Here is a 17,763-nt window from a genome sequence, read left to right as displayed (position 1 = left end):
TTTGAATGCCACTAGCCTTGTGAAGATTCTCACCTAATTATATACTACTTTACATGAATTCACCACTGCATGATGGTGCCATCACAGCAAAATCCCTCAACCAATAGGAGAGCATCACCCCTCTATGCATATTAACTTATCCTATGCATTTGCACTCATGAATCTTCACTTTTTTCATTAATACTATATTGGCCACATATGTTTAATTTTCTTGTCTGTGGCTCATTTAATAAAGTATTTGTATTTCTTCTTTAACAAAACTTTGATTTTTGTTTTCCTTAGCTCTTGTTTCAAAAGATGTCATATCTTATCATGATTTCTTGAATGGCAGTGTTTTATACTTTGTCTTGAGTGTATGACACTGTTCACACACTGGCTTTACTTCTGCTGTTACTTTTGGAGGCCCGTTAACTATTAGGGTAATAGTAGTCATTGCTTAATGTGTTGTGAATTTCCACATGTTTCGTGGGCTTATCCTCATTCCTTTTTCCTTTCCAGGATAGGCCCATTAACTCTTCTCTTGACATATCATCTTGAGATGTTAAGGTTCACTTTCTGGTCATCATCTTTTTCATTCTCTTTCATCTCTTTTTTTGCTGGCCATTGGGTATGTTTTTTCCACGCAGATATATTGACTCTCATTGCACATCCATCCCCATCTCTATACCTTTCAGCTGTTTTATCTCTTGACAGTCTTTCAGCTTCCATGAATCACCATTCTTCTACCACCTCAACATCTTTAAGTAGAATGGTTATCACTTCTGTTTCAGGGGCTTCCTTTCATTCAAGAGGATCCCATTAAATGGCTAGTATTGTCTCCCAGGGAATACTTACTCAAAATCTGCTTTAAACCAGGATAATGGAAAGTACTCATATAATCTACTCTTGCTCTACTCATGTTCACTTGGAGATGAAGAGTTCTGGAAGGCCATTTGATGTTTTCTCATGGTGTAAATATATATATATATATTATTAGCTTTATCACATTTCTTGTCTAATCCAAACTGTACCTTTTCCATGGACGAGAGCAGTGTTTCTGCTCTTGTCTATGGCTCACGTTTGCTGGTTTTAAAATAGGGTTTGTGGTTACCCATTAAATGTTTTCCAGTAAAAAACCTTTCTAGACTGAAGGATTGATGGTGATTGGGGTTTCCTCTGTGCAACTTGATATATATATATATATATATCTGTGATACACCACATATCACAAACTACATGTGAACCAATGACACAACTCACTATACCAATCCATTCAAAGCCTTATTTCACAACTTCTCCTCCTGCAACCAATGTCTGTTCAGTGGAGTTGAGGTGAACATTACTACTTGTCCCTACTACATCTCAAACTTACCCATGGAGACTAATGGTTGAGAAGAGGTGTATATAAGCATCAGTACTGAAATATATTTATGGTTAAATTGGTCTCTGTAGAAGTATTTACTTTTAATGTTAAATTGTTTCTGGGAGAAATTTCTTTCTGGAATAAACCAGGGCACTATAAAAATAAAATTATTTTATGAACGCTGGTAAAAAATTTCCAATATAAAGACTTAACAACAAATATTAATGTATTCAACACTGTGCAGACCACAGTTCTGAAATATACATTCCCATTGAGAAATACCCTCTATTATTCACAGTCCTTTACAAACTAAAAAGTTAATGATGCTCACTGTAGGCCTAACTAAACTTTGACATACAAAAGCTTTTAGAACTTGTCTTGATGCTGCTCTAGAATGGTTGCCAAGAAATGTTTCTTATGCTTTGTTGTTAAGCAGATTATATCATTCCCAAATTATATCAAATTGCTAGTTTCTTTAGTTCAATATTTGAGCTATTCTGAATGTAAATTTTAATTTTAATAATAGAAATAATGATGTATATAATGAAAACACATACTTATATTATCCAAAAATTTATATACATGCAAAAAATAAATAATATTGACCATCTTATAATAAGCTGGTCTTCTATTACTGTGCTTGGCTAAATCTTTCAGGAATGAAAAACATTGCATGCACTAGAATTTAAAAAAACACTAATTTAGACAGCTTAAAAACTATTTCTTAATTAAATTCTACCATTATTTTTTATTCTGTGGTATATTCGGGTAAAACTGAATAAACCTCAGAGCAATGTGATAAGTATGCTTAATAACGGGAGGTTCTAGAAGATACTCACTGTGAAATGGTACTGAATCTCTGAGTAACAGAGTTTGTGTGTGTGTGTATATACTTGTTTAATTGACATGGAATAGTTTCTCCTACTGGATTAGCTGTCTGCAACTTATTAGGCCCATGTATTCTCGAGATGGCTGGTAGGAGTATTAGCATCTTAATTTAAATAAAGTACAGATCAAAATTTTCACTTTCTTAGGTCATCTTAGGTCAACCTGTAAATGTCGAAGGTCGAAATGCCATTTTGTATTTTAATTAAAGTGCTATAACCCATATCAACTGTCTCAACAATACATTTTTCTTTAAGAGGATTTCTTGTCATCATGATCAGGCACACAAAATGTACCAGACTAAGTTCAGTGCTTCTTTCTTCATAGGTAATGTTTTATTTATCAAGAGTAACTAGCATTACCCATATGATTTGTCATTTTTATTCAAGCATATGAGAAGGCATAACCTTCAAATATTAGTTTAACTACCATTGACAGATACTAACTGTCAACATTTTTTCTTCATAGTGTGTAGGATCAAAGACAGCTAGAACAAACCAACTTCAGAACCATGTGTCATAAGAAATGTACTAACATACAGAATGAATGATAAATTCAGGACAGTACTATATCTAAATATGAAAGTAGAAATGCATGATATATTCATGTAAAAGCAAAAAGTTGTTAAAACATGCAATATGCATTTACTACTTTACACCAAACTAATAAATCAAATATAGTAGTGAAAAACATATATTCTGCACAAAATAGAGGGAGAAAATCTAACCTATACAATACTTTTCACATAATGGCAAATTAATTTTACATTATTAGTAGTACTTCAAGGCTGTAGCCTATAGATTTCTTCTTTTACCTTTAAACTTTTTATTTCAACACATCCAGACACAAAAGTTACATTCTACTGTTAGTGTAAAAATCACCAATGAATTTTGAAGTCTGTACTGTAAATACTCTTTCGTTTAAATATTCTTCATAAAATCTCATACTGTTATGGCTCAGGATTTTAAAAACAACACATCTTTATAAATAACTAGCCATGTACATTCCTATCTAAATATTTAAAAAAAATTTAGTTTCCTAACATATGTATTATTAAAATTAAACCTGACTCAAACAGCTACACTGTTTACCACCATTCAATCAGCCAAATCTATAGAACAAAATAGTTGGTAAATAGCTAAGCAGGGGTTTCTTATAGACATAAATAAGTTGTTATAATCAACAATATTCTCGTAAGACACAGTTTTTAATTAGATTACTAGCACAAAGTATCACACATTTGAAACCAGTTTCTGGTAGCTCTAGGAGCTCTGAAACATTAACTGATGCTTTGCTCTGCATTTTATTTTAATTTTAAACATTAATTTTCACTTTTTAATTATTCTAAATATTAGGGTGGAAATTTTTATTAATCCACTTATTTTATAATATTTCCATCTGGTTAGTATGCCTATTTTCTTATTTTGTAAAGTTTTCATCTGAACTCAACATATTTTTCAGGTAGCTTAAGATGTGTGTGCATTCCTGTTTTAGCCAGTTTTAAGTTTGTTTCACTATAAAAACTAAATTTTATATATTACCTAAGACCAATCAACAGGTTATGTAATATTTGCTTCATTAACCCTGAAGTTTACTGTATATGAACATTACAAAATTTGTAATTGAAATTACTCAGTTTATGATCCACAATAACTAATAAAGTGAAAATATGATATCATAAATAAGCAGTAAATAACTTATTATATTTTTTAAATCAGACTTACTCCTTCACATTCTGAGCTTTGAGTCCAAAGTTGTAATGCACGACTAGCTGTTGATTGGATGGTCAAGCATGCTTCATTAAGTTTCAAGTATTTACAAATTTGATCCTCTTGTTCATCCTGCATCCTGATAGCCTTCAGTAATGTTGGCTAGATTCTTGCTAAGATAAAAATATATCATTTTACCTGGTAAAATCTAAGCAATAATTATTGTAGGTGCTTTAAACTAATCATAATAAAAATTACACAGAATAGCATTATGTTTCAGTACAACATTCTCTAAACTAAATTGAAATAAACAAAGAAAAATCTTAAAGCCAGCCCTTATCAATCATATACTTATCAAGCTTTTTCAAAAATTCACTTAAATTTACTGCCTCTACAACATCTGAAGTCAAGTTGTGCCAGAGGCCAACTACCCTGTTATGAAAATGAAACTGTCTTTGCTGAAAATGACTCCTACTCTGCCAAAATTTATACTTGTGTCCTCTAGTCCTACTATTCTTACTGTTAAATATGAAAAAATATGATGAATCAACATTCTCAATATCCTTTACAATCTTAAACACCTCAATCACATCTCCCCTAACTCTTCCTTTTTTCAACAATAAACAATTTGAGAAGTTTCAGTCTCTCCATAAATGACAACCCTTCCATTGCAGGCATCTTTCTGGTAACTCTCTTCTGAACACATTCCAGCAATTCAATGTCTTTGCTAAGATAAGTACTTCAAGACTGAACACAATATTCCAAATGTGGCCTGACCAGTGACCAATACAATGAAATTATAAAAAAAATAGTAGTAAGTGGCTCAAGTACCCAATCCTTAATTTCCTTCAAAACCATTGGGGAAACATTAGCTATTCCAGGAGCTTTATGGATTTTTAAACTTCCCAATATTTTCTTAACCAGCTCAGAATTAATGTAGTAATTTTGTTTGATCTTGTTCCTATTCATTAAATATTCAAGACGTAGAAAACTGCTTAAATCTTCATTGGTAAAAAACCAAAGAAAAAGCAAAATTTAATAACTCAGCTATCTCATAATCATCAGATACTAGCCTTCTTTTATCATCCTTCAAGGATATCACCCCCATTCTAAATTTTTTTTTACTCTTAATATATTTAAAGAAATATTTATTTATCTGCTTTTTACTTGTATAGCTTATTAAAAACAGTCCATCTTCATGTTCCTGTAAGAGTACTGCACCAATTCCAATGCCTGAAGCATCAGCCTAGACAATGAAGAGTTTGATGAAGATTGGTATTCCAAGAATTGGTGAACTTCTTTGTTAGACAAGCCTTTCTTCATCAGGTCAATGGTGCAGTAGTTTCAGTATAATTTGGAATGAGTTTCTTGTAGTGCCCCACTAACCCCAGGAAGGATCTGACTTGCTGCTTGGCCATTGGAGATGGTGTATCTTACATGTGGATTATCTTTTACTTTTCTGTGGCTATCTGTTTGTACCCCTACTGTGTCCAACAAACTACAACACAAAATATCCAAAATAGCAGTTAGATGGTTTGATGGTGAGAAATGCTGCTCTCACTCACTAAAACAGCTCTTGAAGCTTCTTCAGGTGGTTTTCCCATCTGACTTTGTATGTCAGGATGTCATCTACATAATGCTCAAATTTGGCGGTGTTGTGCAGCATTCTCCTCATTATGCAGTTGAATGATGCTGTTAAGTTGACTAACTCACATAGCATTCACTTAAATTGTTAATATCCATTAGGTGTCAGGAATGTTGTCCTCTCTTTTGGTTGTATCTCCATTGAAATTTGCCAATAATATTTACTCAGGTTGATCTTTGAAAAGAACTTGCTCCATCTAGTTTTTCTATAATGGCCTCTGTGTTGCCCATAGATTCGAAGTTGAAGTTCCTCACATGACTCAGCTTCTGGGAGTCATGCAGAAACAGTTTGATCCTTCCCTCTTCTTTGCGATTACAACTGGTGAACAGTAGGCTAAATTTAAAGTCTCGATTCCAGCTACCAACACAGCCTCAACTTGCTTTTCTATTAGGTCTCTCATTGATCTGATAGAGCTTCACTTTGACTGGATCCCTGGTTGTGATTTTGAACTTGTGTAGCACCAGATCTATTTTTCCTAGTTTATCTGTGAAGATAGCTCTGTACTGGCACAGTAGGTCTTATAACTCTTCTTTCTGTTTGCCAGTCACTTCTTCACTAATATTGACATCTTTGTATGTCTCATCACCACATCGTGGCCTTAGGTCCTCATCTAAATAAAATCACTGTCTTCTGGTTCTTCATTTATGATAGCCACACCAGCAATATCCATCTTTATTTCAATACTCTACCCATCAGATCTTATTCTTTTTCATAATACTTCTGAAACAGATTGGCATTGGTAAATCTTAGTCTTCCCATTCCATTCACCTTGTAGCCCTTTCTGTTGAGTACTTCATGCACTTCAAAAAAAGTCCTTTTCATTTTTAGGTGAGTTTGTTATGGTTTGTGAGAAGCAGGATTTTTCATGGAAAACGTACTCTGCAAAATATCTCCAGAAGGGCTTCTGTTACTCTCCATTATCACCAGTGCTGTTGCTTCTTGATATTGTGTTACATAGTCAGCTACTGTCAGACACAAGTGCTGGTGACCCAATCAAGTCAATTGCTACTCTGCTCTTCTACGAGAGGCATCTTTCTTAATGGCACTTTGGCTACCTTCCTTCTAGGTATTGTCCTTTGGCAGATACCACATGACCTGCTGTATCTTTTCACATCTCCAATGACTCTTGGAAGATATTGATGATTCTGTCTGCTATTTTCTTTGTTCCTAAATGTCCTCCAACAATTGATTCATAAACCAACTTCATCACCTGAGTCCAGTGTTCTGTTAGTGCTTTGATCTGTTATACTTTCTCAGTATAACTACCTAAATAAATTCAATATAGAACTCCCATTTGGTCCTCTAGTCTATAAGTATCTTTTCCCTTTGTCTTGTGCTCAACTTTCTCCTGACATTATCTCAAAGTTTCTGCAGTAAAGGGTCTTTCTTTAGTTCCTGCAAATCTACACTTTGGGATGTTGGCTTTTGACAATTGCAGGGGTTTACTATCTTGTTTACTCTTCTTTTCTTGAGCTCTGATGTTGAGAACAGATGCTTCATCAATCTTATTTCTGTCTAGTTCCTCCAAATTTCTATGACCTGGTTTGCTTCCAGTCATCAAGTTCTACATATGGCCTCAAAATATCCTACATAATATAGAGTATCCACCTTTATTTTTGCTATGGGAAACTTTCTTACTGTCCCATCAATTAACACACAAACTGCACCTTGTCTGTCATCTGATCATTGGACACTAGACTGGTTCTCACTGCTACACCCAATGTCTCACAGAACCTTCACTTTCTTGTCTCCATCGTGGCCTTCACATATTGAGATATTTTGATTTGTTGGTATCTTTTGATATTTGTCACATGTTCCTTGCCCTATTGGCACTGTTGGTTCATTTGCAAACTTGAGCCAACCATTAGTCGGATTACGAGTTGAGTGCCTTAACCACCTGGCCATGCCGGGCCAGCTCTTTCTGGAAACGAAAGTAAAATTATTACTAACGTATTAGTAACCTTAGCTGCTAAAAATGAACATAATCAAGCAATAAACGGGTCATCTACAGAGTATAATAAAGGAAAACTGACGCATAAAGAATTACTATAAAGTAAAAAATACACATCATACTAACCTTTAAACTGACTAGAGTAACCTGCATGCATAAATGTACTAATAGAAACGCTGTCATATGAGCGGCTATTTGTGGTAGTTCCTGCGAAAGTGCTGTTGGGTCTTCGGCCCAATTACGTTACTATGTCAATTTCAAACGTTAGAATATGGGTAAATTTTATTACTGACTAAACATCTGACATTGCAAGTTTTCTTATCCGCCTCTTTTGTGAGTATGAACACGTTCTCAGACGCTCCATCTCTTGACAATGTCACACGTGTGATAAAGCCTCATCTTGTAGTAACGATTGTTAGAAACTTTCTTTTATATTGTTGAAAAATCGTGCAAAATTTTATCCAAATCGGACAAACTGTGGGAGGAATGTTACGGACATTAGCTTCTTATATACATAGTGTCTATTAATCCAATTCCTTTAGACGCAATGATTTCCGCTCCACCAATTATAAAATCAATTGTAAATTAACAGAATGATTTAATTTCACAAATACATAACAAATAATAAATAGAACAAATGAGATCACAAAACAAGTAACTGCGTAAACTTATAACTCTTAACAAGAAAAAGATGATGCAATGTGTTGCGTGCAGCGTTGGAATACGGTTTCGGTTTCGGAATGTTCAGGTAAGAAACGTGACTAGGGTTAACGAGTGGTGGGGTGGGTGGAAGTGGTTTACTACTGATACTAATAAAAATAACTATAAATGGCTATTTTAATATATGTGTTCAATTTAATTAATGATTTAAAATTTATTTTTTAAACCAATTTGGAATCTGAGATTGGGTGGGCATTGAATATAAACAGTCATCGGTTCTGACAGGAAAGCAGCTTGTCATCAATATTCACGTCTGCAGCTGGATGCTCATACATGACCTGATACTGAGATTTCACTGTCAGTGTTATAGCTAACTCACGCTTCCAGAAAGCAACCGCGTCCCTGCACTAAGAGTGCGGGGAAAATTAGTTTGTTTGTTTCGAATTTCGCGCAAAGCTACATCAGGGCTATCTGCGCTAGCCGTCCCTAATTTAACAGTGTAATGCTTGAGGGAAAGCAGCTAGTCACCACAACCCACCGCCAACTCTTGGACTACTCTTTTACCAACAAATAGTGGGAGTGACCATCACATTATAACGCACTATCGGCTGAAAGGGCGAGTATGTTTGGTGTGACGGGGATTCGAACCCGCGACCATTAGATCACGAGTCGAGTGACTTAACCACCTGGTTAATGAGGGCCTGAAAATATGGGTAACCAAGATTGAGATCAGTGTGTGTGCGTGTGTGTATATATAAACACGTGCACACCCACACACACATACCGAACCTCACAACCAAAGTAATTTTGAATAAAAACAAAAGCTAAATGGATTTTCCGTACCTACGAGCCAGAATTTTTGTTACTTGTAATTTTCTTCGAGTGCATATTTTCATGCGACACAGAATTGAATAAAAAATTAAACTATTGAACTCTCAGGTTAAAAAGGACGATTCCTGTTCGATTAGTGACGTTTAGATTTTTACTAAGCAACTAAAGCAATTTTTCATCCGATTCCTGTTCGCTTAAGATCGTATGTTTACGCACGTAAATTTCCCCGTCCATTGAAGTACTTTTCGAAAAGCCCCCCAGTGGCTCTGCGGTATGTCTGCGGACTTACTACGCTAAAAACCGGGTTTCGATACCCGTGGTGGGCAGAGCACAGATAGCCCATTGTGTAGCTTTGTGCTTAATTCAAAACAACAACAAGTTTTCGAAAAAATTCTTCCTCCTTGCACGATGTACATGTAACGAACGTCATCAAAAAATGTGTGTGAATCAGAACAGTGCACTAATGTAAAGATGTTTTCGTCTGCGTTAACGCAATACGCAACAAAAGTATATTTAAACATGGTAATTCCTGAAACGAAAGTAAAACTGGTGATGAACTTGAGTTATCCAGTGAAAACTAACTACAAGTTGTGTTCCAAAATGTGTTTAAAATGTCATCTAATGGTTAAAAGTTTGTTTGTTTGTTTGTTTCTTTGGAATTTCGCACAAAGCTTCTCGAGGGCTATCTGTGCTAGCCGTCCCTAATTTAGCAGTGTAAGGCTAGAGGGAAGGCAGATAGTCATCACCACCCACCGCCAATTCTTGGGCTACTCTTTTACCAACGAAAAGTGGGATTGACCGTCACATTATAACGCCCCCACGGCTGGGAGGGCGAGCATGTTTGGCGCGAACCCGCGACGCTCAGATTACAAAGCGCACGCCTTAACGCGCTAGGCCATGCCAGGCCGATGGTTAAAAGAACCGAATGCTGGACTTGGCCATACATAATGATATCTTTGACGAAAATGATCAGTCTGTGGTATTGAAATGCAATGCAAGATATATTAAAGATAGGCTTCTCCGTTAATATTTCAAACCTGTATCTTTTTTTTCAGAAGCTTAACCATTAAAACTCAAATAATTGTTGAAAGAACATATGATAGTCTACAATAACGTGTTGTGTGTGTGTTTCATGTGCTTCAGCCTATAAAAAATGTATATTTACAGAAACATAACTTTTTCTTTTTACATAAAATGCAATAAAATTCACTTCATAATTGTACTTGTCATATGTGTGCCATGAAGAAGATATTCATTGTGGCTTGTGACTATGTGTAGTACAGCCGGAGGTGAAGAACCGAGTCCTGACATTTTGAAAGTTATATATAAATTGCTTAGTTTACACCCTAAATTAAGTTTCTTTCGCAACGAAACTCTTTAGTGTAAGAGACATGGTTTTTTGTGATCCATCGTCTCCGCCGGCAAAATTCTCTGAGATCATTCAACAAACACCGTCACTCTCATCCGAGACCTGGTGTCAGAGATTTAAAACAGTGAAATGGGTTTTATTCTACGTCATGTGGTTCTTAAGACACACGAATATTGCATTAAAACATTTAATAAAATACATTTTACAATTAGATTGTATGCTATAAAAAGGCTTATTATTTAGATAACATAAAACAAAGGTCGCTTTTCCAATTATTCGTGTTTGCAGGACAGGAGGTGCAATTCAGAAACACAGTAAATTAACAATGTATACATCTTTAGAATTTGTTTTAATGTTTGTTTTTTTTTAATTTCGCGCAAAGCTACTCGAGGACTATCTATGCCAGCCGTCCCTAATTTAGCAGTGTAAGACTAGAGAAAAGGGAGGTAGTCATCACCACCCACCGACAACTTTTAGGCTACTCTTTTACCAACGAAGAGTGGAATTGACGTCACATTATAACGCCCTCACGACTAAAAGGGCGAGCATATTTGGTACGACCGGGATTCGAACCCGCGCCCTTCAGATTTCGAGTGAAACGCCTTATCCCACCTGGTTATGCCGGACCTGTTTTTATGTGAGCGGTATCTATATGATATCTCTTGTTTTCGTTTGTTGTTGTTTTTTTTACTTAATATTAAGGAAGTTGAGTTGCGTGTTCTCTGTCTGTAATACCTCCATACTCAATTTAGGACCAACATAAGTGGTCTCAAATAATTAGTTATGCATATATTTTATTTATTTAAAACAGAAATTAGGTTTTGAATATGAGATTTTTACCTTGTTGGCGATTTTACATGTTTTTTAAGTTTAGCAGGATTCCGACACTATGACTTAGCACTACACTAATGCAGTAACACATGAATATTCTCAGTTAAAAGATAAGAAAAATTAATCTCAATTGTAACTTAAGTAAGTGGTAGGAAGTAACTGATTGTTTACCTGCATATTTGGTTCTATAGGGCCTAATCGGTTATAAAAAGCACATCCATAAAAAGCGTAAAAGTAGCCTGTCTCAGGAGTAATAATCTAGCAACTTCTGTACCTCAGAATGTGGATATCCAAACTTCCATATATTTTCAGTAGATATACTTTACTGCACTATTACTACGTGTACCAAAGTTCAAATAATCCATTAAGAAATAACTGAGATAACATCTACAATTTTAATATATTTTCTTCCAAATTTTAATTCGCACCAAAATTACAGAAACTTTACTTAATAGAAAAACATACTTAAATTTTATGGACTTAAAATTTGGTACAGCGATAGATCTTTTTAACCTTCAATTAGGAGTCTCATTTGGTGTAAATATGAGTCACTTCTACAAAGTTACGCAATAATAACAGCTCCAATTAATGTAAATTTTTACGCGCGTCTACGCAAAAAGCCGCATGAGCTATTGACCTAACATCTTTACTATAGCTTTATCTAAGAGTGAAACTGAATTGTTTGTAGTTTTCTGCCATTCATGTTAAAGATGGCTTATCTAGAGGTGCAAAACTCTAAGGTGAAAAAACGCGCAGATACGCTCAAGTATTGGTTGGGCCATGCAGACTAGAGTAGCAGTTTCTAGTTCATGTTTTCAAAAGAATCATACGATTGCACAACGATTCTTGATTATTCATTTCCAGCTTTTCAGCATACATTTAATGAAATTATCCTAATTGAAGAGCGTTTACCGCCAAATGAAATTAGCTTAAGCAATTTGTAGTTAGCATAACTAATGATGCTTGATACGGCTATACCGATTGCATGGGGATTATGATAAAAAACCATTAATCTAGATTCAACAGCGTCATTACAAAGGAAAATATTAACACTGTTGTAGGGAGAAAAATTATCACCATGTACTTTTATTAATAAGTCAATTATTCATTAGTTAGCTAGACCGCGAATTTTGTTTTATCAATATACTGTCAACTTTAGTGAGCATTCTCATCAAATAATTGAAATAGAAACCCTTATAACCCGAGCGCTTTCGAAAGGTGGACCATTCTTCTTCAGAAGCAATCTGGGAATCTAAAGATTGTCCCTGAAGAATAAAGGTCCACGTTTTGAAAACGCTCGGGTTATAAAGTTTCTATTTCAGTTTTATCAAGACCTCTTGGACCTACATGTTTTTAGCACATCATGAATATTCATCAAATGTATAGAGATTACGTGACTTGTTAATCAAAAAATGGATCAACCAGCTCACGTTTCGCAAAGTTACAGACAGAATCAATAATATCTACGAACTGTTTCGTTAAAATTTTGTCTAAGTGTAAATTAAAACAACTGATTCGTGAGTACCACAAAGGTAACAACTGTTTAATTTCAACGGAGATAAAATAAATAATTGTTTTTCGTCCAAGGCCAATTATTTACAAGATAATAGAAATTAGGGCTGTAACGAATGATAGATTTTGATCTTCGAAGGTTCAGAACGCATTGTCAAACGAAGGTTCGAACCAATTGTTTTTAAAAAATTCACATTGTTTATGCACACGTATTTAATGTTACGTGGCACATATAATATAACTATTTACGTTCAGGTATTTGCACTGCAAGAAAACCTTACTTCGGCCTATTGAAAGAACTGCAGCCGACTTAACCAAACATATCTTTACTTAACAGTCACACTATAAAGCAGGTTTACAAACACAATCTTTATAAAATAAAGTTATTAACCGCTTACACATACCCGTTGAGAAGTTTTGTCACGAATACAAGAAGTCCATCAAGGGATATTACACAAAGATAAAGAAAACGTGAAAGTATTACCCGAGTGTTTTCTTTGAACTTTATACTAGTTTCATGGTTACTGTAATTTAGAAGTATAATTGTAGGTTAAACATCTGTATTAGAAGTCAATAATGTGTGGTTTTATCATGATAGTGAATCCAGCCTTGTTTCATAGTCATTACGTTGGTTCTTCTGAAAGATGCATGCAAGTGAAAACGGAAAGAATTTCAGGTATAATTGACTTCAGTAGTTTTGGAGTTGCTCAAACAAGCTCTTGAAAGTCGTCGTCGTGAGCGAATTGATGAATTTTGGAAAACACGTAAAAAGGGAGAAAGACATCGACAATTACATGGATAATCACAGAACGCCATCATTAGTGACACGAGAGACTAAGCGATCAGCCTTGTGTCGTTACCACAAATGGTAAACACATCTTGGAAATTTTAAACTGTTTCATCTTGTAATAAAAAGCTTACTGACGCCATATTAGGACTTTTTAAGAAAAACTAATATAAAATGTTGAAAATTCACTTACTAATAATATGCAATTTGTACTTTTAATTGCTGGTTATACGGAAAGTAACCTTTTCTATAAAAGGTTTTTATTAGCACAGCTATAAATCTGGCTACCTGAGCTCCTTCCATCGCGGGAAATCGAACCACTGATTTTAGCGTGAGAATCAATAAACTTTCCTCTGACCTACCGTGGGTCTTTTATAAATAAAAAGTATTAGTTTCATATTTTTTTGGAAACAATTCCTTTTAATTCAAACAAAATTCCATTTGAATTGTTTCAATTATCAGTACGGCTGCACTACGTTCATATTATAAAAACTATACATCTTGCTTATTTTACATACATGTATTTTTTACGATTTTTTCAAAGCGAGCGTAGCTTTTTTCAAATTTGAAAAATAGTTTGAACAGCAATAATCAGTGGTACTCTGTTTTATTTTATCGTAATAACATTGTAATGTTTTATGTGTATTATACATATATTTAAGTTGTTTAAAGTTCCTGATAAGAAACGGAACAGCATAACACGAATGGGATGTGTAACCAAGAAGACGGACCTATCAAAGACAGCGTACATTGCAAAATTCTTGTTTGACAAGTCCCCGTCTTGGTGGAATTCTGCCATGTTACATGTGAATTGGACGATTTATTGAAAACTAACAATAATATTACAGCCACTAAAAAACGCAAAATGCTCAAAATGACAAAATGAAGCAAACTACAATTAACTTAAACTCAAATAAGCGGAAGTAAAAACAACAAAAAATTTAAGTGTTATATATATACACACCAGTGTGATTAGTCACCACGAGGAAATACAAGCATGATCATATAAGAAACGACGATTATAAAAATACTGACAGCGTATATGTGAAAAATACGACACTTTTTTTTTTTTTTTTTACTTTTACAGGAGATATCGTCATGCTAGTATGTTTATCAAACTTTTCCTGAAGCTGCTAGTAAGTCATATAAAGTAACAAGGTTAGAGGTATACACATGAAATAATTAAAATCTAGAAAGCCTACGCTCTTTTTAAAACAACAAGGATTAGACAATTACTACAGAGATTATGCTTATTCACATTTTAATTGTTGAGCTATTTCTATTGTAAAAACTACAAAAAGTCTGTTATTAGGTTTTCTATACGAATATAACGCATGTGTAAGATTTAAGTGGAAAGCTACTTGTCTTTTTTGCTTCTATTTATAATAAATTACCGATTTCCTTTCGCTGTTGAACACTAGAAATTTAGGCAATTGCTATAATATTTTCCATTATACTTACAATGCATTTTTTAGGAGTTTCCTTAAAGGAACATTATAGCCTGCATTGGTTGGTTCTGCTGAAATCGCTTGACGTTTACTTCGAGTACCGTCTAGTGTTTGCTTCTCAGCTGTCACGATTCTTCCATTCAGACCGTCAATGTTATTTTCTTTTCCATTATGCACATTTTTATTTGAGGGTCCAGCCTCACAGACATGTCTGATGCATTCACTAAGTTGTTGAGTTAAAGGTTTCATCATAACACGAAATTTCTCCAATTCCTGTTTCAAGTCCTGAATGATGGCTTCTTTTCTTCGTAGCTCTGCTTCTTAGTTCATCAATCAAAGCGTCCCTTTGTTGTAGCTCTTCACAGACTTCCTGAAGCGCCTGACAAAGTTCACTGACTGTAGTCACTATAGTTACCTTTATCAAAGAACTTTATCCGCTTTAATACCAATCTCGTATTTGTATTTCCACAACTTCTAAACCATGATGGCCAGTTCAAGTTTCAAACTGATGCACAATCAACTTCTAAACACTTATTTTTCTTTAATGTACACAACAGTTAAGAGCACCATCACCTTAACAATAATCGATTACGATGTAAATAGTTGCGGACCACAATAACTGAGAATAGACGAAACTTCTGAGCTCCAATTCAGTTTTTGTTAGCCCATGAAGAAATATTTGTTTTTGTTTTTTGGACTTTCGCACAAAGCTACTCGAGGGCTATCTGTGCTAGCCATCCCTAATTTAGCAGTGTAAGACTAGAGGGAAGGGAGCTAGTCATCACCACCCACCGCCAACTCTTGGGCTACTCTTTTACCAACGAATAGTGGGATTGACCGTCACATTATAACGCCAACACGGCTGAAAGGGCGAGCACGTTTGGCGCGACTGGGATGCGAACCCGCGACCCTCAGATTACGAGTCGCACGCCTTAACACGCTTGGCCATGCCGGGCCCCCATGAAGAAATAACTAACCACTCAGATTAAAGGTCGAATTTATGGTATAAACATATATAAAAAGACATACTATCTGGTTATAACATAAAATATTTAACATTGTTTTACAGAAGAAAACCTACGTAACTGGTCGAAAGTCTTACTTTTTTTTTATATACTTAAACTGAATATTAATAGCACCATAGCTGAAAAATTGAAGCTACTACTTATATAACATTGACTGAAGCCTAACGTATGGCCTAAAATAACTTTCTTCATCGACTAGGGGGTTCGTACCCCAAGAGAACAAATTAAAATTACCAAATGTAGCCGCGAAACTTTAAAGCTTCAACTCAGTAGTGTTCGACTGTCAACTTTACCGAACACGTATATTCGCCAAGACTGCTTCAATTGCGATCGCATTCTGATTTCACTGTATTATTGATGGCAGACCTTCGTTGAAGGTGTTTACTTCCTTGTATGGTTCTTGGGTACCGTATGTACATCCGACTGGGGAAAATCTAATTCTCAGAATCAATCATTCGAAGCATGTATAAAAACATCTGGACTATAATGTTGAAGTACATAATGGCTTCCTAACTGGCTTATCTTGGTCTGCGATCACAAGCTGCCTTTCTTGTTGCGTCAACAGGTTCACATGGATATTTTTGCTGATTTATTAACCCGCCACAGGGAAACACTTTGTTAACTCAAAAACCTGATTCTCCTTACTTAAAAGATCAAAGGTTGAAGGAGAAAAATTAGACACACATGTAAAAATTTCAATGGTCTGAAGAGAGATTTATAAGAATACAAGCTGTGAATACTCTTCATATTGTCGATACGCTATAATTAAAACAAAGGAGGGCCAAGAACAACAAGTGTTTAGGGCTAAGCTTCCATACCATTTAGTTCAACACAGAATCAAGTTTTTAAACCTTAACAGACGAACGCAATGTGAAAGTACTAACTAAACGATAAGTACTCTCATGGCGGGCGCTCGAGCATTTAGAGACGCATCAATTCCCCATACTTTCACCGTCTCACTCACTAATAACACGAGAACAAACGAGTTAAGCCTTCTTCGTATTTGTTTTACTGGAAAATTTTGTCGCAATACATAAATTCTTTTCATCGATATCTACAAAATTAGAACTCCTCACTCATTTAGTATCTCCACAATCCGGACTGAACAAGCAAGTACACCATTCTTTCTTCATTTGTGTAGCTCGTCGATCTATTTTTACTTCTGGGCGTTTTCCTCCTTCTCCGCAGCTGAGCCAAGATCACGTGACTTGAACGTGCATACAATATAGGGGTACTAATTACGGGGGCTGATTACTTCCTTATCTTTAAGTATTATTCTCAGTTTTTTATATATTGCTTTTTTGAATGATACAAATATATTTTGTCTAGTTCTTTTTTTAAATGATAAAGTACGCATACGCATAACTTAGTCATGCAAACAATAACTTCATATTCGTACCCAATACAGAGCTATAACGACCCAAGCTTTGGGATCCACGTTTAAAATAGCCGACCATATGGTCGGAATGATGGATATAGCTATCCAATGAACACAGTTGATAAAGACGAGCAAGAGGGTGGGGATATCCTGGGTGACTAGACAGAGTGTACAGGTAGAAGTTGTAAGCCCGATCATGAAACGCCTAATTAACCCACTTCTAGTGAGTTATTAGTAGCTACTAAAATAAATCAAGGTGAAGAAAAGTCACGACAAGAAAGATTAGTTCAGAAAAGTTGGTTTAAACAGTTTACACAACTTGAGAGCAGACAAACGTTATTTTGCTTCTACTGTTGAAAGCAATAACAACAAAAACTAATGGCATTCAGC

The 17,763-nt window shown here is 35.1% G+C and overlaps 1 long non-coding RNA gene across 1 annotated transcript; it reads right to left on the bottom strand.

Moving 5' to 3' along the window:
- Positions 1 to 1,080: 1,080 nt before the first annotated feature.
- Positions 1,081 to 17,397, bottom strand: LOC143229451 (uncharacterized). Its single transcript, XR_013015877.1, has 3 exons — positions 16,073 to 17,397; positions 3,952 to 4,109; positions 1,081 to 1,495 (listed from the first exon to the last, which is right to left on the bottom strand). It is a non-coding gene; the product is annotated as an uncharacterized LOC143229451 (long non-coding RNA).
- Positions 17,398 to 17,763: the final 366 nt, after the last annotated feature.

This window comes from Tachypleus tridentatus, chromosome 10, assembly GCF_004210375.1.
Source record: "Tachypleus tridentatus isolate NWPU-2018 chromosome 10, ASM421037v1, whole genome shotgun sequence".
Classification (NCBI taxonomy): domain Eukaryota; kingdom Metazoa; phylum Arthropoda; class Merostomata; order Xiphosura; family Limulidae; genus Tachypleus; species Tachypleus tridentatus.
This window is presented reverse-complemented; position numbering and strand designations above follow the sequence as displayed.